Raw genomic sequence first — 24,153 nt, forward strand, 5'->3', positions numbered from 1 at the left:
GCACTAATAATATTTGCAGCAGAAACAACCATAGTCGCTATATCGCCATAATATTAAGCGGCCGACCAGGCCGTAATCAGACGTTAAAGATTTATAACATACCTTGGCTCCATGATCTTATAATTACATGAAAGCCAACGAAGATACATAATATATCTTAAAAGCGCGCAGCAATAAGAAAATACAGATGGTGTTCTTCTTGGCTAACCAAACCCTCAACACAGTAGCAGGGAAAACGTACCAAAATGGGGGGGGGGAGGGGGGGGGGGGCTCGTTACCATCCGCGCACGATGTTGATTGTTAACACTCGTAGAACCCATAAAATATATCCACCATAGTGTGAATACCATTTTTATACGCACGATAAGTAATTATCCTTTGTTTGCTTTTCTCGCTGCAGCTGCAATTTGAATCGACACCAGAGCAGATCTAAAGCTGCTGGTGTCATGGAGCTACAAATTCCTCGATGTGCTGCTTGATTTCATGTTCTGTTACATTGTCGTACGTATCCATTCACTGTTGTATACAAGGCACAAAAGAAAACATTTGTGTTACTTCACTGGGCCTCTAACCCCAGATCACTTCAAACAGTGCATCAGATAAACCCGTTACTTAGTGATACCGACAGTTTTAAGATGCATTGTATTGTTCATTTAGCGAAATGGGATCTCGTTTGGACACATCACTTAAATGGACATTCCGCCACTATAACATTCATGTGAACACAGCCATCTGCTTATAGTATGTCGCCTCCACTCCTAAAACATTGATTGTTTCTACCTACCTGACTAAAAATGACGCCAGTTTGATATAAGTTGAGTTTTACACAGTTGGTGTAAAAACAAGCGTTCCATGAATGAAAAAAAATTATGTTCGGTTTGAAACTCTCTGGAAATGAAGCAAATAAAGTATGAAAATAAAATTTTCCAAGTTGTGAGGCAGCGCCTTGTTCCTTTTCAGTTTCTTTTACACGTTCGACGTTCCGATCCCTTTGTTGCGATCTTCTTCAGGATATTCTGGTGTTCACAGTCAGGTGAACATTGTCAATGACGTGTTGCGTTCACTTATAAATGAGAATTTTCCACCCTAGTGCAAACTAGTGCACACGGAACTGGTCTTTGACAGTATTCAGCAAATCGCGAAAAACAGAACATCATGAAGAAGACCCAAGCAGAAGGGTCGAAACGTCTGTTACGTACAAGACATTGAGGAGCAACGTGACATAGCATAACAACCTAGAAGATTTTGCCTTCAGTGACAACTTCCAAGCAAGAGTGCAGTTCTACAAAAGTAAACATCAGGGATTGGACAAAAATATGGAAACACCGCGGCAACTGAAAGCCTGGACATAAATGTCGAGACTGCAGATTGCAATGTAGCGTTTGACACGAACGCCAACTGTGCAATTTCTACAGTAAGTTGCAGCTGTCAGTTATGATCAGAACACTGTTCTGTGTAATTGTGAGCGTATTACAGCGTCGGAGCTAAGTGAAGTTGCATATGAGCAAATAGTTGGTTCTCGTATGGAAGATGCTTCCGAAGCCAAGGTAGCGGAAGTCTTTCAAAAGGCATCATACCGAAGATTTATAGCACATTCATGGAAATCGGAAAAACATCATCCGTTAAGTCACAACGCGGAGGAAGAGTGTATTAACGGCTGCTAGAAAGGACTGAAACTAAAAATAAGGGACGACGGCTGCAAAAGTCAATGCAGAACTGAATTTCACACTCATGTCAACATGCTGGAAATTATAGGGTGAGCTTGAATTTCAAAACCACCCATCTGTGATTCAAATGCCCGCAAAAGGAAAACGTGGTGCCAGAGCCCTAAAAACCTGGACTGTGGAGCAATGGAAGAACGTCATTTGATAGAATGACTCTAGTTCGACATGTTTTTCAACTTCAGACCATGTTTACGTTTCGAGAGCGAAGTATCTCGGGTGCTGGGTGATGATTCAGGCAGCCATATGGTGGTATTCCGTGGGTCCCAAGCGCAATCTGCAAGCCCGCATTACTTCCAAGGATCATGTGACGATATTGGGTGATTCTGTCAGGATAAATTATCGCACCTGCACTGGCAACCACAATCACCATATCTCAGTAGTATAGAGATTTCGTGGTCTCTTTTGGAGAGAAGTGTTGGTTGAAATGGCTCTGAGCACATCTGAGGTAATCAGTCCCCTAGAACTTAGAACTACATAAACCTAACTAACCTAAGGACATCCATGCCCGAGGCAGGATTCGCACCTGCGACCGTAAAGGTCGCGCTGTTCCAGACTGAAACGCCTAGAATCGCTCGGCCACCATGGCCGGCTGAGAGAAGTATGCGTGATCATCAACTATAATTGAACTTGCCCCTACTTTGGAAGAAGAACTGTAGAAGCCTCACTTGAAACTCGTAAAGGACCTCTATTTATCCGTTCCGAGACGAACTGGAAGCTGTTGCGAGTGTCAACGGATTTCCTACACCGTATTAGGCATGATAATATCTACATCTACATCTACATCTACATCCGTACTCCGCAAGCCACCTGACGGAGTGTGTAGGAGGGTACTTTGAGTACCTCTATCGGTTCTCCCTTCTATTCCAGTCTCGCATTGTTCGTAGAAAGATAGATTGTCGCTATGCCTCTGTGTGGGCTCTCTCTGATTTTATCCTCATGGTCTCTTCGCGAGATGTACGTAGGAGGGAGCAATATACTGCTTGACTCCTCGGTGAAAGTATGTTCTCGAAACTTCGACAAAATCCCGTACCGAGCTACTGAGCGTCTCTCCTGCAGAGTCTTCCACTGGAGTTTATCTATCATCTCCGTAACGCTTTCGCGATTACTAAAGGATCCTCTAATCAAGCGCGCTGCTCTCCGTTGGATCTTCTCTATCTCTTCTATCAACACTATCTGGTACGGATCCCACACCGGTGAGCAGTATTCAAGTAGTGGGCGAACAAGTGCAATGTAACCTACTTCATCTGTTTTCGGACTGCATTTCCTTGGGATTCTTCCAATGAATCTCAGTCTGGCATCCGCTTTACCGACGATTAATTTTATATGATCATCCCATTTTAAATCACTCCTAATGCCTACTCCCAGATAATTTATGGAATTAACTGCTTGCAGTTGCTGACCTGCAAGAAGTCGGACTTTCGGTGTTCACACATTTTTGTCCAATCCTTGTACATTCATAGCCAACGGCCTGGCCGCGATGGTAAAAGCGGTTCTCGTCAGACCACCGAGGTTAAGCGATGTCGAGCTGGACTAGAACCTGGATGGGTGACCCTCCGGTCTGCCAAGCGCTGTCAGCAAGCGCGGTACACTCATCCACTGTGAGGCAAACGGAGGAGCTACTTGATTGAGAAGTAACGGTTCTGGTCTCAAAAACTGACATACGGACGGGAGAGCGGTCTGCTGTCCACATGCCCCTCCATATCCGCATCCAGTGACATCTGTGGATGAGGATGACACGGCGGTCGGTCGGTTACGTTCGGAATTCATGGCCTGTTCGTGCGGAGTTTAGTTTAATTTTTTTGTATATTCATAATTCTGCAGAAAGAGCAACTTGATTACGTTTAACTATTTAAATAAATATTCCTTTTACTAATAATTTTGCAAGTTATAGAGGGAGAAGCTTATCTCACACACCCTGCATATTCCGAAATACGTCAGGGAAGAAGATAGCTTACGAGTGGGATTTACCGCTAGCACCGCAGCGCGCCGCATGTTACCATTGAGGAACGCCTGCCAGCTGTCTGATAGGCAAACAGCGACGCACGTAGACCCAGCGGGTAGCACGTTGCAGGCGTCGCGCATCGATATTCGATGGTACAGCTGCGTGGCTCGGCGCTTGTCCGGGCTAACTGCGAAGTCGCGCCTGTAGCTTCCTGCCGCTGCCATTTCGACTGCAATCGCCTGTAGGCCGGCATGCCTGCGGGCGCAGTCGCATTGAATGGGTGCCCCCACCCGCAAACACGCTCTGCCATGTTCCGCGACGCTGCACCAGGGGACAACAACGCGCACCGTGTAACGTCCGTAAACAAAGGAGCGGTACACCGATCCTTCCGCGATGAATTCTCGGTCTTGTTATACCGTCCTGTGTACACGCACGGGGGATGGCGGGGAAAGCGCTAAACTTTTACTCTCTCGCTGTAGTAAATTCTGAAATAAATACTTCGAACTAAGCAGATACACAGAATCACAATTACTGACGCGAAATGACACAACTGGAAGGAGACAGTGCTAAAAGTAGAACTGTCTTAGCAGTTACGGATACAAGTAACAGTCCTGAATTTAAGAAATGAGTGGGAGTTAAATAGATCGTGGACATGAATTATTTTTTACAGCTTTGGGCGATAGATTTGTTCTGGAATTGGTATCCGGAGTCATGGAAATGGGTCACAAATTGATACTCATACAGGTATAGACGGAGAGTGCAGAATCGTAAGCTTTCGGAGTCGGCTGATGAATGTGTGTCACTTCGGGGCAATTTCACCTTGCAGCTGCAGGGGACGTGTCGATACCACAGCGTAAAGTCTTTGGGATTTTCATATTACGTACTCAGTAGAACAACAGCTATGTCTCGCAAATAGGCACGGGAACAATATGCGTTGAACTCAGCATTTGATAGAGGACGTATGGTTGTGATCAAATAAGCCGGCTAGAATAATCGGCGAGTTGTTCGCCAATTCAATAGGCCCTATGCCACTATTCGAAGATGTTGGCAGGAATGGGCGAACCATGCAACTGGTGCTACACTGGCCACAAGGGCCACTAATTGGGGGCTCACAGAAATGGGGCTGAGCCCACGGCGCCCATTGTGCTTATTACCGTTGACCTCTGAACTCCAAGCAGACCGTCTGCAGTGGTGTAGGGCACATTCGGCTTGGAATCTCATTGAATGGAATATAATTGTTTTCAGCGATGAGACACGTCTCGAAATGAGCACCGATGACTCGCGAAGACCTGCCTGAAGATTCTCCAGACAATGATGGAGTACCAATCTGACTGTCGCTCGCCATATGGCCCGACAGCCAGGTGTCATGGCCTCCGTTGCTATCTCATTTCATAACAGGACCCCTTTTATTGCCATCCTGTGCACTCTTACAGCACAGCGTTACATCGACGATATTCTGTGCTCCCTTCTGTTGCCTTCATGGGAAGCCACCCTGGGCTTACATTTCAGCAAGATAATGCAGAACTACACATGGCGGGAGTTCCTACTACGGTCTTCACGCTTGTCAAACCCTACCTTGGCCTGCTAGTTAGCCAGATGTTTCTTTAGTTGATAACTTTTGGAGGATTAGGTAGAGCCCCAGAACCATCTCAGCATTTCAAAAATCTGCCGTTCCAAGTGGACAGGATTTGGCATGATATTCCTCCTCAGGGCGACGTCCAAAAAATCTGTCAATCAATACTAAGCCAAATTCTCTTTACGTCAAAGCCAGAGATGGAGCAACGCGTTATTGACTTGCTCAGTTTGTGAAGCTCTTTGTCTTGAATATATCATTCTATTTTTCTCAAACTGTAATCAGTTGTTTGTCTGTTCATATACATCATATATACCGATTTCCGTCCCTTTCGGGTAATTTCTTCATGATGCTTCGCTTTTTTGTTCGTTTTTTTTTTACTTTTCTTCCTTTGGTTAAAACGAAAAATCGTTTAACACGAGCTAATACTTTGGTATCCACTATTACACAAATGTATACATTTGTTTCCTTAAGCCACGAAACAGTCTTTAACACAAAAAGGTTTTGTTGTCGAGCGAACAGTGTACCCTATTTCTGCAGCGCCCACGTCACATAGATTTTTCAGGGTTCTGGTTTTCGATTCACGGAACGATGAAACCTGCGATTGTTATTGTTGTTTCATAAACACTTGTCAAAAATCTCCAGTCTGTTCCGATTTCTAATTCGGTAATGGGTACGTCAAAACCATGAAAGGTGTGTCCAAATCAGTGAATTTTGTATCAAAATAGTTTCGTGGAGTTTGTTTTGTTTTGTTTTGTTTTCAGATACAGGTAAAGCAAAAATTTGTTTCTTTACTTGCAATGGCAGAGAAATCGTGACGACAAACAACTCGCTTAGTTTGAAGATAGCGCTGATGAGAGCAATAGAACAGGAACTTAGGTCAGAAACGAAAATCTCTGAAGAGTTCGGCATAGCTTCCTCTACATTGTCAACAATAACTTCAAAATAAAATCCAAATCACGGCAATAATTTGGAGCAGTATCTTCGAACCAGACAGAAAACGGAAGAGAACAGTCAGTCACGGAGATATGGAGACTGCGTTTCTCGTCTTGTGGTAGGAAGAAAGTTGTTAGATTATATGAATGTTCTGAACTAAAAATGCAGTAGACGAAGACTTGTGCACAGATTGAATTATAACAGACGGAGAAATTTTGGAGATCATTCCTAGCTCAAAATATCGCATCGGTGTAGACGAAGACGATAAGTATGACAAGGGAATCAACATTGCACTTCCTGCCCCACATCATCAGAACTGAGGAACATCAGAGAAGCTTTGAACAGCTTCTTTCATTCACGTTAGAATATCGAAATCATGTCGAACAATATATCGACAATATGTGGCATAAAACGATTATAATAAACACAGTAACACGTTTTATCCCCTCCCCAAAAAAATAAAACAGTGACATACGATATGTGGACTGTTAGCACACAGTAAGCACGTAAAAGAGTAAATTTTAGCGGGAACAACGATTAACTGTACTTTGAGAAAATTTGACAAGATAGAAAATACGGATTTATTCTTCTTCTTCGCATGCTGTCTTTCAGCACGAAAAATTATTTCAGCTCCTCATTTACGATTAAACGTTTTTGAATATATTCAGGTGTTGAGGAATTCTAGTGAAGTTAAGCATAGCATAGAAACTCAGGAATATGGAAATGAAATCGCTTAGGAATGAAATAAATAGGAAGTGCAGGGAAGCTACGTCGAAATGGCTGCATGAAAAGTGTGATGAAATCGAAAAAGTAAGAAAAATGACTGTCGAAAGGACTGGTTCAGCTTACAGAAAAGTCAAAAGAACCAACTGGGAAAATAAAAGCAAGGGCGGTAACATCAAGAATGCAATAGGTATTCCACTGTTAAATGGGGGAGAGACATCTGACAGATGGAAAGAGTACACCGGAGGCATCATCCAGGTGGAAGACTTACCTGATGAGATTGAAGAAGAAACAGGAATCGATAAGGAAGGGAGAGGGGAATCCAGTATTAGAATCAGAACATAAACGAGCTTTGCAAGTCTCACGATCGAATACGGCACAAGAGATAGATAATATTCCATCAGAATTTCTAAAATCATTGGAGTAAGCGACAACAAAACGACTATTCCCTTTGGCGTGGAGTATATATGAGTCTGGCGGTATACCATCCGAAAAATATCATCCACATCATTCCGAAGACTACAAGAGTTTACAACTGCGAGAATTATTTCACAATCAGCTTAATAACTTATGCATCCAAGCTGCTGGCGAGAATAATGTATTGATAAGTGCAAACGGAAATGAAGTCCCATGCTTCTTGTCAGAGAGTAGGGGAACGATGTGGGAGACCCGCACTGCCGTACTAGGCAAGGTTCTAATAGAGGTGGTTTGCCGTTGCCTTCCTCCGACCGTAATGGGGATGAATGATGATGATGATGATGATGAAGACGACACAACAACACGCAGTCATCTCAGGGCAGGTGAAAATCCCTGACCCCGCTGGGAATCGAAACGGAGACCCCGTGCTCGGGAAGCGAGAACGCTACCACGAGACCACAAGCGGCGGACATACAGATAAGTAAAAAAGGAAATTTAAGATCTGTTATATGACGATAATTTGGCTCTAGAAAAGGTAAAGACACCACTCAGGCAATTGTGTCGTTGCGGCTGACAAGGTAAGCTACACCAAAAAGAAAAAGACACGTTCATACTATTTGTCGACCTGGAAAGGGCCTTCGACAATGTCAAATGGTGCAGAATGTACGAAATTCTGAGGAAAGTAGGGGAAGCCATAGGGAGAGACGGGTAATGTACAACATGTACAGGGGCCAAGAGCGAATCATAAGAATTGGAAGACGATATATGAAGTGTTCGGATTAAAAAGGAGGTAAGACAGGGGCGTAGCCATGCACCTCTTCTGTTCAGTCTATACATCGAAGAAGCAAGGATGGGAATAAAAGGAAGGTTCAGGAATGGTACTGAAACTAAGCTGAAAGTATGTCAATGATCAGATTCGCAGATGACATTGGTATCCTCATTTAAGGTGAAGTAGAATTACAGGACCTGATGAATGGAATAGCATTCTAATGGGTACAGAATATGGACTGAGAGTTAGCTGAAGAAAGACGAACGTAATGAGAAGTAGTAGAAATGACAACAGCGAAGAACTTAACATCAGGATTGGTGATCGCGAAGTAGATGAAGTTAAGAAATTCGGCTACATAGTCAATAAAATAACCCGTCTTGGACGGAGCAAGGAGGACATAAAAACAGACTAGCGCTGCGAAAAAGGTCGTTCCTGGTCAAGATAATTCTAATAGGTTCAAACATAGGCCTTAATTAGATGAAGATATTTCTGAGAATGTGCGTTTGAAGCACAACATTGTATGGTTGTGAAACATGGACTACAGGAAAACCGGAACAGAAGATAATCGGACAATTTGAGATCTGGTGCTACACAAGACTGTTGAAAATTAGATGGACTGATAAGGTAAAGGAGGTTCTGCGAAGAATCGAAGATTAAAGGAATATATGGAAAAAGGGGCAGGATGAAAGCACACCTGTTTAAACATCAGGGAATGACTTCCATAGTACTAGAGCGAGCTGTAGAGGGCAAGAACTGTAGAGGAAGGCAGAGATTGGAATTCATCCAGCAAATAATTGAGGTCATTGGTTGCTAGTGCTACTCTGAGATTTTATTTATTTAATCGTGTCAGAAACACACACTATAGCTTACAAGTTAAACAAAGTGTTCTAAAACATGGTACTATAAGCATTACAATTACAATTCAATGCGGCGTGACCAGTATGTAGGAACTTCGCATGCTTCCTTGGTGGCATTGATGGTATTCTGTGGCGTGCATGAAGTTGGGCATAGGCTGCAGACAAGAAGATGACTCATTGTTTGTTCTTCACCACATTCACATGTTGTGTGGTCGCATGCAAATCCCCACTTTTTCAGGGTGTTCTTCTTTCTTCCAACTCCAGAAGGCAGCCTGCTTCCATATCGAACAGCTTTCTTCGTGACCTGATGGGAGGCTTTCGGTTGGGATCTCCACCCTCCGAGGTGGCTGGATCTGGAACGCCGTGAGTTGAATCTGAAGTTCGAAGTTGGTTCAGTGAGGCTTCCAGTTGAATGTAGAAAGCTTTTCTTTGACTTGTGCCTGGGTACTGCTAGCTGATACTCGTGTAGTGCGTGGATCTTCAGATTCAATTAGTCTGAGATGAAGAGGTTGGCACTGAAGAGGAATTCATGCTGAACTGCCGGGAAAAACACATCATCCGCAGGGAAAAGGTCGTTTTATTGACAAGTGAGGTGACGTAGTTCATCATTGCAGGAGCGTATATAACAGATCGAGACCAAACACGCATATGACAGTAAAGAGTGCATAAACAGTTACATTAGTACACAGTGTAGCCCCCTCTGGTGGCAACGCGGGCGTGTATTTACGCACGTGAACGATCACAAAGGTGCCGAACGGTAACCTCCGAGAGACTGTCCAAAGAATTTCACAGATTTTGTTGCAGTTCGGCAATGATTCTTGCAGGCCCTGCACTACGAGAAAGTTACCGCTTCTTCAGGCCAATACGTTTTCAATTGGCGAACATGGCCAGAACAGTTGTTGTATACCATAAAGAGCACGTTTGCTCACTGCAACAGCATGTTATGTGGACGTGCATTCTCCTGCTGATACAGGACGTCTCCTTCCTGTCGAAGAAACAGCATTAACATGGGAATAACAGCCAGAGCAATGTACTGCGTACTGGTTACTTTACCCTGCAGAAACATTAAACGTGACCGTGATTTGCAATTGATTATCCACTTCCCGGCACCTGTGTGTCACGCGCGAATGCAGTCGGGAATAGACAGCTCAGCACATCAACGCCATACACACGTACGTCCATCACTCAAATACAAACAGAACCTACTCACATCACTGAAGTCAAAAGAGCGCCGTTCCACTATCCAATCAACTCTTTCACGGCACCAGAGAACCAAGATTGTCGGTGTCGTCGTGTCAGTGGTAGCATGGCCAGACACACACATCACCTTTATCCTGTTGCAACCAGGCGGCTCCAAATTATACCTGATGACACAACAGCACCAACATGTGCCCAGATTTGGTACCTGGATGATGTTCAGTGGACCACCGCTGCTCGCACAATGTGTCGTTTTTGCTTTGCGTCTCTACTGCAATGACGCGCTGAACCCGGGCTGGAGATATGGGAATGGTCCACAGACCACTGCTAAAAGCAGCGGCACACCACTAATACCTATGCAGCGATCCTTCGAAATGTCCATCCCACTTCCCACAGGCCTACAATGCGACCACATTCAAAGGCTGAAGCTGTTCAACAGGAGTATTTACTCAATGGTGAGGGCACAGTTGTACCTGAGCCGTGCTGCGACTCTCGTTGTTGGTGGTGTAGGTTTCCGTCCTCTGTTAGAGGACCAGACTGAATCGTTTAGTTGACATGGTTGCGGTTGTTGGTATTATTCTTGTGTTGACTGACGCCACTTGGTTTCGCAAGTGTTGCCTGTCTGCTAGTGACTGCAGCGACGTTATCGATATGTAGTAACTGTGGCCCTATCTTTGGGGTGACGTCGTTGTTCTTCCGGGCCGCGTCAGTGAGCAGTTCGGTAGGGGACTCCGGACAAGCCAAGAGGGCAGTGCGAGAACACGCCGGGACTACTGGCGGCACGTATGCACTGCCGGAAGGGCTATGGTCGCGAGGGTACTCGACCTAGACGTCAACCGGATCCAACAGGCTTTAAGTTGAGTGGATTTTAATCCTAGCAGTGAAACCTCCACCATTGTGAGATCTCGCGATTCTCCAGTGACTTGGGTTCGTGTTGCTGCTCGCAGTGTTGCCGAGATAAGAGCAGCTAGTGGAGTGCTTGTGGAGGGAGGATCTAATTAGCTTTCCTCAGCTTCTTGTTACTAATTGCTGCATTCTATGTGTTACTATTTGTTAAGTTCATCCAGCGGTATTTTTCGTGCCTGGTGGCCGCTAACGCCCCAGTTACCTGCCCTGGGGGTTAGTGTGTGTAACGGCAGTGTACGTTTCCTCGTCTTTCCGCTGCTGTCCGGTAAGCGTGTAGTTTTGACAGTTTCCTTGATTTGTAAGTCGGTTGGTGTTTCTTCTATTCTGGTAGTAGTTGTTCCTTTCTCCTTTCGGACGCTCTACACACAGCATTCTGAGGACGTAGTGCTGATCGCCGGTTCCGGCTTCGGCGTGGTGTTCCATCGTTGCATTGGTTGTCGGACCTTAGGTAGCTTCAGTAGATTACCATTAGTCATCCGTTAGACTGCCACTACTCTGAGTTACCATCTTGTGAAGTGAATGCTACTCTTGGCTGCCTTTCTCATCGCTCGCGAAAGTGTTTTGGGCCTGACCTACCTAGGAGTCGATTCCTGGAGCACCGTCTGTGACTAGCCGTTGTGTTTTATTATTGTGTTTTATTATTGTGTTTTCATTTCATCATTGTATTATCAAGTTACCATCATTTGTCTCACCAGTTTGGTGATCATTCGCTTGTCAGTTTGAATTAACCTTGTTATTATATTTGCTGTTTTATTTTATGTTTCTATATTTTTTAATATAATTGCCATTCTTGGCGTTATACCAAGTTTAAACGCTTGTGCTACCAAGTTTACTATCATTTTATCTCACCTGTTTGGTGATCAGTTGCCTGTACTTTAAATTAACTTTTGCTATTGCATTGTTGTTTGACAGCATATTTGTTAATTTTTAAAAAAATTGCCATTCTTGGCGTTAAAGGCCTTCAGCCGTGACTGTCGCTAAAGTTCTAATGTGGCAATTGTATTTTTGCACCAAGCTTTGAGACCTAGGGCACTTGTCTTTTATATTTTAATAACTGTAATTGTAAGTTGCAGCAAGTCTAATCAATTCTCTATTTATTGCTATTAAGGTGTTCCGCCGTCAAACAATTCTTAAATTATTGTCATTATTTTAATTTGTTGTTTGTTTTAAATAGATTGTATGTGATTGAAAGAAAAGCCAACCAGTAGTAACTGATTACGGCCCCGTCTACAATCGTAACCGAATCCTGCCTTCCTTGACCACCAGTTCTCACTACCCTAGAATAAATGTTGCAGACATTGTTTGCTTCTGAACTCCGCACAGATATTTCCTGCAGAATCAAAACGGAGTGTGCACGGACGAGCGTCCTGAGAGCCACCTGTTGGCCTATGACCATGAAAAATAAATCACGTCACAGCCCTTCAATGTGCACATACACTGAACCGCCAAAGAAACTGGTATAGGCATGAGCACGCAAATACAGAGGTGTATAAACAAGAAGAATACATTGCTGCGGTCGGAAACGCCTGTGCAAGACAATAAGCGTCTGGTGCCGTTGTTAGATTGGTTGCTGCTGCTACAATGGCAGGTTATCAAGATTTAAGCGAGTTTAGAAAGTTTGAACGTGGTGGTCTTTAACTGGACCAACGACGACTGAAGAGAATCGTTCAACGTGACAGCAGTGCAACCCTTCCGCAGATTGCTGCAGATTTCAGTGTTGGCCCATCAACAAGTGCCAGCGTGCGAGCCATTCAACGAAACATCATCGATATGGGCTTTCGGAGTCGAAGGCCCACTCGTGTAGCCTTGATGACTGCACGACACAAAGCTTACGCCTCGCCTGGGCCCGTCAACACCGACATTGGACTGTTGATTACTGGAAACATGTTACCTGGTCGAACGACTCTCGTTTCAGATTGTATCGAATGGATGGACGTGTACGGTTATGCAGATCCCCTCATGAATCCATGAACCCTGCATGTCAGCAGGGTACAGTTCAAGCTGGTGAAGACTCTGTAATGCTGTGCGGAGTGTTCAGTTGGATTGATGTGGGACCCCAGATACGTCTAGATACAACTGTTACAGGTGACACGGACGTAAGCATCCTGTCTGATCACCTGCATCCATTTACGTTCATTATGCAATCCGACGGATTTGGGCATTTCCAACAGGACAATACGACACCCCACACTTCCAGAATAGCTACAGAGTGTCTCCAGGAACACTGAGTTTGAATACTTCCGCTGGCCACCAAAATCCCCAGACATGAGTATCACTGAATATATCTGGAATGCCTTGCATCGTGCTGTACAGAAGAGATCTCCACCTCCTCGTACTCATACCGATTTATAGGCAGTAATCAATTTTAATTAAATATTACGTGACCAGGACATTGACTTCCATAATCTGATCATCTTAGAGTGATTGGATGTAATATCCCTAACTGCATTTCATCACAGTTCGTGTAAGTATACTAGGCGCGTTTGTGGTGTGATTTCTTGGCGTCAGTTCCCTCCAGCACTGCTGCAGACATTAGAAGAGTCCATGCCATGTCGTGTAGCGGCACTTCTTCGTGCTCACGGGGACCCTACACGATATTAGGCAGGTGTACCAGTTTCTTTGGCTCTTCAGTGTATTATCACACCAATGCCAATGAACCCAGACCTTGAGGGTATGACATTTTTTTTACAAAAGTGAATATTCGAAGTGTGGATATCTGAAGGTCTCAAGTTCATGATGGAGGAAAGATCCATGGATCCAGGGTATTTTAATCTGTGAGAGTTTCGCGTAAGAAGGCAGTAATAAAGACAACCATTCGTAGTATTCTCCTGTCGGCAGACACTGTATTACCAACGAAGTGAGGCCATTTGTACCTAATGAGGAGGCCGGTGATACTTGTAGTGTATTAGATTATAAAAGAGAATGTCTTTTTTGCGAAAAATGTATTGAATACACGCCTGTGTGCGGCTGCTAAGATTTTTAGATGTCACGATGGCTGCAAAGCGGAAGCCGGCCATAGGTTTTAATAAAATATTGTGTGACCAGGACATTGAATTTTACAATCAAACCTTCATTGCTTAATTGGATGTCATATGCATACCTACATTTCATCACAGTTAGTGTAAGTAAATTCCACAGTATATTACGCGAGTTTGTGGGGTGATTTCTTGACCGCAGATACGAATATTTAGTTGTTGTGTACCCTGAGAGCGCAAAGCCAACTTAGGTCCACTCCTCTGCGGAGCGCTTTGTACGTGGTCCTCATTGGAGGGAGTAACTAAATTTTATTCCTTGTGGAAAGCTTAATAGGCTTTAGACTATACCACGTTGTGTACTTGATGTTCAGTAACAATATTAAGCCAGACCATAGCAGGTTCCTCGATGCATAATCATTCAGCTTGCTACTATGTGCTTCTGTATCACTCCTGGAATTCTGTGCTATCAAAGCTGCGAAACCACTGTCTGTGTCGCCAGAGAAAAGCGGCGGCGAAACCAGGAACTATGTTAGGAGGTCAATAATGGAATTCCTCCGGAAATATAGCCAATATATTGTAAGAGATCGCTCTGCTGATATGAAGTAGCGTGCCTTACGTATTTGGGGATTAAAATTTCCGGAAGGCTCAGCAAAATTGGAATTTCAGCCGCAACATCAGACTGACATGTCTACGGACCAACATTTTGTAGCGACAGACAGCTTTTATTGCATAACTCAAATCTGTAACATTTTAATGCAGTACTCCGCGCTAGCGTATCCCGTGCAAGCTTCTTCCTCATCGAAAAATTACTGCAGTCTACATCCATTTGAACCTGTTTACTGTACTGAAACCATCGTCTCCCTTCACAATTTTCACCTTTCACGCTTCAGTCCATTATCAAATTAACAATTTCTTGAATCCGCAAGATGTTTCCTATCAACCGATCCCTTTATTTAGATAATTTGTGCCACATATTTCTTTTTTTCCAATTCATCTCAGTAAGTACCCATTATTTATTCGTTCTACCCGTTTAACTTTTAACATTCTTCGGGTTAAGCTGTAGAGGGCAAAAACTGTAGAGGAAGACAGAGATTGGAATACGTCAAGCAAATAATTGAGGACGTAGGTTGCAAGTGCTACTCTGAGATGAAGAGGTTAGCACAGGATAGGAATTCGTGGCGGGCCGCATCAAACCAGTCAGTTGACTGATGACCAAAAAAAAAATACGTTTCAAAACCTTCTATTCTTTTCTTGTCTCAATTGCGCACAGCAGAGAAACGTTTTTCTTGCTCTAATCCGACTGCATTTAGCTGTCCAAATAGCCTACTTCATAGACAAATTTTAGTGCTTCATTTCCTGATGTAATTACATCAGCGTCATGTGATTTGATTCGAACACATTCCATTAATCTTTTTTCACTTTTGTTGACCATCTTACGAGCTCTTTTCAAGGTACTATACACTCTGTTCATGTCCAGTTACGTGTCCTCTGCCGTTCCTGACAGAATTACAATGTCATCAGTAAACCGCAAAAGATTTTAGTACTTCTTCCTAAACATTAGCTTCTTTTTCAAATTTCCCCTTGGTTTTCTTTACTGCCTGCCCATTGTGCAGGTTGATCACAAGTCTGTTCCACTACATCGTCAATAGCTGCTTCTCTTTCATGTCCTTCGACCTGTAGTCTGCTTTCTACACAAGATAAAGATAGAATTTCGCTCCCTGTACTTTATCCCTGCTACGTTTAGGTCGTAGTGGAATTAACATTGTCAAAAGATTTCTCTCAGTCCGTAAATGCTATAAACACGGGTTTGTCTTTCTTCAGTCTGTCTTCTGAGATAAATCGTCGGGACAGTATGGCCTCACATGTTCCTACACTTGTCCGAAACCGAGGGTGATCTTCCCCGAGATGGGTTTCTACCAGTTTTTCCATTACTCTGTAAATAAGTAGTCTCAGTGTTTGCGACCATGATTATATTTAAACCTATCAGCACTCGCTTCCTTTGCAATACGAATTGCTGCGTTCTTCATGTCTCGGGGTATTCTGAGACATCTTATAAGCAACATGGAATAGTTTAGTCATTGCTGGCTCTCCCAAAAATCTCCGTAAATATAACAGCGCCCTATTACAGTAAGTGATGAATGTTACAGAAATGTATGAGCGGAAGGAGCATAGTTTTTCGTAGATTTTTGTTCTTAACGTTCTTAAATTCCTTATGGTCCGAATCTCGTTCCCTTTGCATCCGCATGTTTATGATACCGAGTGGCATTAATTGCCGTTGATTTCAGCATTTATTTCACGATCGCTATCATTGTTTACGAATACGTGATTCTTGTCTTACTTTTCTTACTTGAACTTCAAGTTCATAAAATGCTCTCGAGGTTATTACAGCCGGATGGCAGTTTTGGACTGCCGCGACGTGTCGACTGGTGTCAAGCTCAATCTCTTATCGTGAAGTGTCGGAGAATCTCGAGCGTTCATCTGTTTATTCACCAGGGACGGCCGGTATATACCTATAGGTAGCGCCCGGAGGCCGCGTAGGTGACAATCGAATCCCTGGGTGGACATTATGTGTGCGGTTTAATAACAGCCGATCTCAACGACCAGCGACAACAGTAAGCGGAATTTAAATCTGATCATACAATGAAGGCTTTGACACTGTGTGAACGTAGCAGTAACAGATCACGCACTAGGACCGGGGAATCACCAAACTCGTTTCTCTGGAACTGTCGGCTTAGCAAGATTTAATAATTACTACGATAGAATGTACAGATGGGCCATATAAATTCAGAAGTACGAAGACAGTTTCAATAGGAATGAAGACATACCAGACAAGCTGTGGGCCCTCCTTCTAAATTAAACTTAAACAAACAGCGCCAACCCTTCCTTAGTACAATCTCCATGGCATACGTCGCCGAGACTCGGCGATCTCACGCAGCGGTCTGATGGCATCCCGAACAGATCGTTGCGTAGATACAGGGTGTTTCAAAAATGACCGGTATATTTGAAACGGTAATAAAAACTAAACGAGCAGCGATAGAAATACACCGTTTGTTGCAATATGCTTGGGACAACAGTACATTTTCAGGCAGACAAACTTTCGAAATTACAGTAGTTACAATTGTCAACAACAGATGGCGCTGCGGTCTGGGAAACTCTATAGTACGATATTTTCCACATATCCACCATGCGTAGTAATAATATGGCGTAGTCTCTGAATGAAATTACCCGAAACCTTTGACAACGTGTCCGGCGGAATGGCTTCACATGCAGATGAGATGTACTGCTTCAGCTGTTCAATTGTTTCTGGGTACTGGCGGTACACCTGGTCTTTCAAGTGTCCCCACAGAAAGAAGTCACAGGGGTTTATGTCTGGCGAACAGGGAGGCCAATCCACGCCGCCTCCTGTATGTTTCGGATAGCCCAAAGCAATCACACGATCATCGAAATATTCATTCAGGAAATTAAAGACGTCGGCCGTGCCGTGTGGCCGGGCACCATCTTGCATAAACCACGAGGTGTTCGCAGTGTCGTCTAAGGCAGTTTGTACCGCCACAAATTCACGAAGAATGTCCAGATAGCGTGATGCAGTAATCGTTTCGGATCTGAAAAATGGGCCAATGATTCCTTTGGAAGAAATGGCGGCCCAGACCAGTACTTTTTGAGGATGCAGGGACGATGGGACTGCAACATGGGGCTTTTCAGTTCCCCATATGCGCCAGTTCTGTTTATTGACAAAGCCGTCCAGGTAAAAACAAGCTTCGTCAGTAAACCAAATGCTGCCCACATGCATATAGCCGTCATCAATCCTGTGCACTATATCGTTAGCGAATGTCTCTCGTGCAGCAATGGTAGCGGTGCTGAGGGGTTGCCGCGTTTGAATTTTTTATGGATAGAGGTGTAAACTCTGGCGCACGAGACGATACGTGGACGTTGGCGTCATTTGGACCGCAGCTGCAACACGGCGAACGGAAACCCGAGGCCGCTGTTGGATCACCTGCTGCACTAGCTGCGCGTTGCCCTCTGTGGTTGCCGTACGCGGTCGCCCTACCTTTCCAGCACGTTCATCCGTCACGTTCCCAGTCCGTTGAAATTTTTCAAACAGATCCTTTATTGTATCGCTTTTCGGTCCTTTGGTTACATTAAACCTCCGTTGAAAACTTCGTCTTGTTGCAACAACACTGTGTTCTAGGCGGTGGAATTCCAACACCAGAAAAATCCTCTGTTCTAAAGAGTAAACCATGTTGTCCACAGCACACTTGCACGTTGTGAACAGCACACGCTTACAGCAGAAAGACGACGTACAGAATGGCGCACCCACAGACTGCCTTGTCTTCTATATCTTTCACATCACTTGCAGCGCCATCTGTTGTTGAAAATTGTAACTACTGTAATTTCGAAAGTTTGCCCGCCTGAAAATGTACTGTTGTCCCAAGCATATTGCAACAAACGGTGTATTTCTATCGCTGCTCGTTTAGTTTTTATTGCCGTTTCAATTATGCCGGTCATTTTTGAAACACCCTGTACATGTAAACAGTTCGTCTTGCTGAGCTTTTTTGGTTTTGTAACTGCTTTTAGAGTCACTAAAGCCTATGCTGAAGATCCCAGCAGCGGAAGACGAAACGTTACGCGGATTATTATGCCCATATCAAATATCAGAATGTCTCGAATCCGTTTATTTTCTTCGATCGAACCGAATAAAGTTCTCACACTAAATACAAGTTTAGTACATGAAAGAATGAATTTGTGACATTCTGATGATGATAAATATCGTAACAGGGCTTTATGTCGAAATCCATAGTCTGAAAAAGCTACTTGATTGGAAACTACAAACTGAAGTTACAGGTCTTTTTTACGTCGTGAATTCGCTTGTAAGATGTAAGTCCATATTTTTTCAATAAATCCGTCTTCAGTCAATTGTCATTTCAAAACTGTAACATTATTTACCTATTAACTATGAAGTATATCTTAACCAAAGGTTAATTGAAATTATCCGTTTCCAAGGATGAAGGATTCAGGCAATTTTCTATTAGATTAACTTATAAAATTCTATCCTACTCATTACGTTACTTTGCCAGGCTTAGCGAGAAATGCTCTACTGAGTAGTGCTCTAGGATAATCGGGGTTAATAATGGGTATAGAGAATAATAAATTTTTTAAACGAGTTATTGAATAACATGAATTAAAAAATTACCGTGTGGTTCTGCCTACCCTCCTTCCGCTGAAATGCATTTTATGGAGTCCGATTCCTTTCCAAAGTCACCAGAAATCATTTCGGCCGTGTAATAGGACGTTTCTTTCTCTACTCTCATATGTTGGTAAGACTTGCCTAGTTGTTCCAATAATCGAGCAAAGAGTGTATGACATTCGCCATGTTCTTATCAAGACAGATGACCCTCACTCACTTGCGTTCGGAAACGTTTTGACGGCAAAAACCGCAATACAAGGATCGTATATAAGCACAAAAGTGTCGTTGCACCCACTCTGGCAAAAAAAGATGGGTAAGATGGGACGCAGTGTGACAAAGCTGTCGGCCGAGGTTATCAGGTGATCTCTGCCGATGTTGTCTGACAAACATCGTTGATGCCACTGTGAACGTAGCCTAATGTGAGATTCTGCGCAGAGCTTCGCTGAAAACTTTCATTCCTACTGGCAATATTCCTGTGGCGACTTATTTCTATAGAGTGCTATGTTATCCTCTCCCGATACCCCTTCGCTCGAAACAGTTACTTCGTGATCTCAAAATCATACGTATGTTCCCCATTTGCGCTGTGCTCTGCCACCTTCATATTTATTTATTTATTTGTTACTTCCTTCAGACCTAATAGCTCTGTATATGTAGCAGGAAGGGTTTTAACGCTTTTTGAAATTGCTGCATGTTTTGATTGATTACAAAGTCATGCCTCAACATAAAAAAGGGAGTATTAATATTTTTGGTAATAATCATGATATTATAAGAAAAAACCGTAAAATTAATGGTAGTAATCATATTGCCACTGCTGGTTTCTGTTTTTGTTTCCAAGGTACTGAATTCCTTCATTTCGTCTCGTTGATGGTCCCCAATTAAAATGTTCAAGTTTTCCTAGTCTCATTTTTTTTCTGGTCATCAGTACTTATTTCGTTCACTGTGAATGCATTTTCTGTGTTCATTATGCCAAATAAGTACTACACATCTTCTTCACTTTCATACAGGGTATCGATATCATTAGCAAAAGCAAATTCAAATTCAATTAAAGAATACATTATAAACATACCTGTTATTTAAAAGGTGTATTTCAGCCAAATATTCCACGGATATTTTTTGGGTTGGGTTGTTTGTGGGAAGAGACCAAACTGTGAGGTCATCGGTCTCATCGGATTAGGGAAGGAAGTCGGCCGTGCCCTTTCGGAGGAACAATCCCAGCATTTGCCTGGAGCGATTAAGGGAAATCACGGAAAACCTAAATCAGGATGGCGCTATTTTTTTGGGTTGTGACTTGTATTCATTTTAGTTCCTGAAGATGAAAATATAACTCTAGTGAACAGCTATTTTAAATATGGGATGTGGTATAGCAGTTAGTAATTTGCCGGCCGGTGTGGCCGTGCGGTTAAAGGCGCTTCAGTCTGGAACCGCGTGACCGCTACGGTCGCAGGTTCGAATCCTGCCTCGGGCATGGATGTGTGTGATGTCCTTAGGTTAGTTAGGTTTAATTAGTTCTAAGTTCTAGGCGACTGATGACCTCAGAAGTTGAGTCGCATAGTGCTCAGAGCCATTTAAACCATTTAGTTAGTAATTATTTTGATGAGTGTCTAACTCAAAATGTTGTATAAAATAAGATTTTTGAGTTTTTAAGAGCTTTTACTGTCATCTTCCGTATTTTGATTATAACTTTTATTTAGTTTTACTCTATTTTTGTTTTGCACAAGAGTCCTATAAGATTCGCTAACGGCCACTAGGTGGCAGGTGCGATAAAGAAACAGCAAACAAACGAAGAGCATCGTTGCCACATCTTTCCATTGAGGGAAAAGATGAAAGTTTAAAATACGTTGTGAACTAATTTATATCTTCTGTTTGCGTTATTTGTATTTATACATATTAAACAGTATTGAATTCCGAAGTGCTGAATATGTATTTCTTGTTTGTTTTTGATTATTCAATGTTCGTCAACACGATTTTTGACTCTGCTGTGAATATATTAAATGTGACGTCACAGAGGAAAGCTGAATTTAGCAGGGAATTTAGCAACAAAAAGTTAGGGGTAGGAACCCTTTACAAACCAGATGTAGACAGAAAGTCTGAATTTGTTCACTGGTGATAGGGCCGAACTGAAGTTTCAGGTGTTTACTAGTGATAACTGAAGCTCAGTACGAATTTTAACCCGAAGACTAGTCTCTCACACAGCTCTCTCAATATGGTTTACATAATTTGTAATGTCGCTAATTTTGTGTAACATTGGAGAGGACCTTCAGTAAATCTTGACTGTACTGCCACATAGCGTCGTGGTAACAATAGGTGATGTAAATGTAGAAACTACTGCAGAGAGGTAAGAAACAGTCTGAAAATCTTACAAGGATGCTGCAGGGTAGGTTGTGCTGGGAAATAATTGTTAAGAAACGTTCGATACGTTGCGCCGTTCCCGAGTTAAGTAGCACTGAAGTTAGCCAATCACGCTGTTGCACGAGCAAATCCAATCGACCCCCAGACAGGGTGTCGCCAAACGTTGTCTTCGTTTGCTTTCCCAAAACCGAAAAAGAGAGCGATACAGAAACTGGATATGGCACGACAGTAAAAATCTAGCCCGAATCAAAGGATGAGCAGTCTCGTGCGCTATGATCTACGTTATGAAAGCAACTGACACTAATTGTATCTGGCGATCCGCTTGAATTTGTGCGCGCTGAAGCCTGATTTGCTAACTTCAGCGTTAATTAATTCGGAAACGGTGGAACGTATCGAATTTTTGCCTTAACAGTTATTTCTCACCGCAATCTACCTTTCAACACCCTTAAAAGATTTTCAAACTGCTAATGATCACCCTCCAAAGGCGATTTTGGAAGTTAATACAAATATATTGGAAATCCGTTACATTAACGAGGAATAAAACCAGTCATTTATTGTGAACTTAATTGGTCCATTAACAGTACCTTACGTAAAGAGCAACTGAATTATTTTTTGTAACTTTATCTTTTCAGAGCGACACAGCACTAATTTTTTGTTCACAAAAACCTGTCTTTGATGCAAATCGTTGTCACTTCATAGAAAAGAGTAATAGCTAAAAGAACTATGTGGACATGAGTTCCCCCTTAGTGCCTGCAAACGTTTTACTAATTAATATTGGCATGATTAAGTTACTGACGTGTTGTTATGCATGCAGCTTCTCACAAGAAACTAACAGTTGTTTCTGTTTTGTTTTTCAGTATGAATCCAGGCGACAGCTTCCTTCAGAAAAAGGTGAGTACCGACGAAACCCGTCTGACACGACCTGTGCATTACTGTAAGGACAAGCTTTCAGTAGCGAATATTATTTTCTGTTCTTACCCTTCTATCTTATGCATTGATAGTTGGAGAAGTTTACGTTTGCTGACGCTGTTACTGTAGTGTAGAGATGCTTGTTACTTAAATATTTTCTGAAGGTAAAAGGCTTAAAGATTTTTTTTTCGGAAATGTTCCCATGCAGCCATCTCAAGACTAAAAATTTTACACTACAGTTTCTGCTGACACTTCAGAGTATATATGAGTGTAAGTTGTAGCCCGGTGGGGAGTTAAGTAGGCTCAACAATGGGAACATTCCGACATAAATTTTACACCCCCTGTTATGAAAAACAAGTAAACAACACAACTATGTAGTACACAGAGGTAGTATGCTTTAAAAATCCTATTGGTAACACAATAAGAAGTGTTAATTCGCCGTTGGTAAGCATTTGGGATATTGCCTATTCAATCTATGTTAATGACTATGTACCTAAATGGGCAATAAAATGTTTTATATACCCTGTAAGAATTGTTGCAAAATCTGTGGACAGAGAATTGAATATTTGTGTAGGTATATGAGTACCACCTCGACCGATCATGAGAACAGTATACTAGAAGATTTCAGGCGAAAGGTTTATGAGGCATGGTAATAATGCACGTAATGCATCGGTAACGAGATCAGTAATTTTTGGTAAAGAGGACTTTAACTGAAAAAGATAAACTCTTCATTCCATAAGTAAAGTGGAAATATACAATCAAGTTCAAAAGAAAGTAAGATTTGTCTTAATCGCGGCGTTATCGACAAGGTCATTAGAATCAGATCTCCATAAGGGAGAAGGAAGAAAGAGCACCGCGTCCTTCTGAAAAGAACGATCAAGACGTTTGCCATAACCAAGTTCAGAAAATCCTGGAAAACTAATCAGGGTGGTCGCACGGGAAGCTGAACTCCGCTCCTCGTGCATGCGAGACCAAGTCTCGATCACCGCAACACCTCTTACCGGAATGAAGATCAAACGCTCTCCTGAAAGCTTTCTCATTAATGTATCTTGCGTTTCTCAGGTCACTCCATTTCGTAAAAGGGCAGGTGTAGTAGACCTACGCTCAGAAAGTCGCTCTCAGCTTATGAACTGAGAAATTATTTTAATGTTTCCAAAGTCTCTGGCGACAGATGAAAGTTTGTATGACACCCACCAGAAGTACGTGAAGTGTACGCTATATCAAAATAGTTTTCTTGCGAAGGGCAGAATTTAAATTCTCTGAATTTCAATGCAAGATATTGTGTGCAAATTGTATTGAATGGCTGGGAGTCATTGCAAGACAAAGGAACTCGTGTTAGTACCAAGTCGCGCATCACATTTGAAACCTTTCCGGTGTATTTGTCTCCATGTTATCTTGACAGAAATAGTTTTCTGACGCCTCACATTAAAGTCATCGGCGACCTGGCTCTCACACTGTTGATCATCTCGTGTGGTTTCGACGAGACGACGAGACGTCTGTTTGTCAGAAACATGTGTACGTCATGTGCGGCGGTTTAGGCATGTCAAGACATTGTCTTCGTAATAAATAAGACCCTCCAAGCTTTCTGGCGGATTAAAACTGTGTGTCGGACAGGCGCTCGAACCCAGGTCCTTTGCATTTCGCGGGAAAACGCTGTCCGCCTGAGCTACCGCAGTGCTACTCACATCCCG

Source organism: Schistocerca americana, chromosome 2 (assembly GCF_021461395.2).
Source record: "Schistocerca americana isolate TAMUIC-IGC-003095 chromosome 2, iqSchAmer2.1, whole genome shotgun sequence".
Taxonomy (NCBI): Eukaryota; Metazoa; Arthropoda; class Insecta; order Orthoptera; family Acrididae; genus Schistocerca; species Schistocerca americana.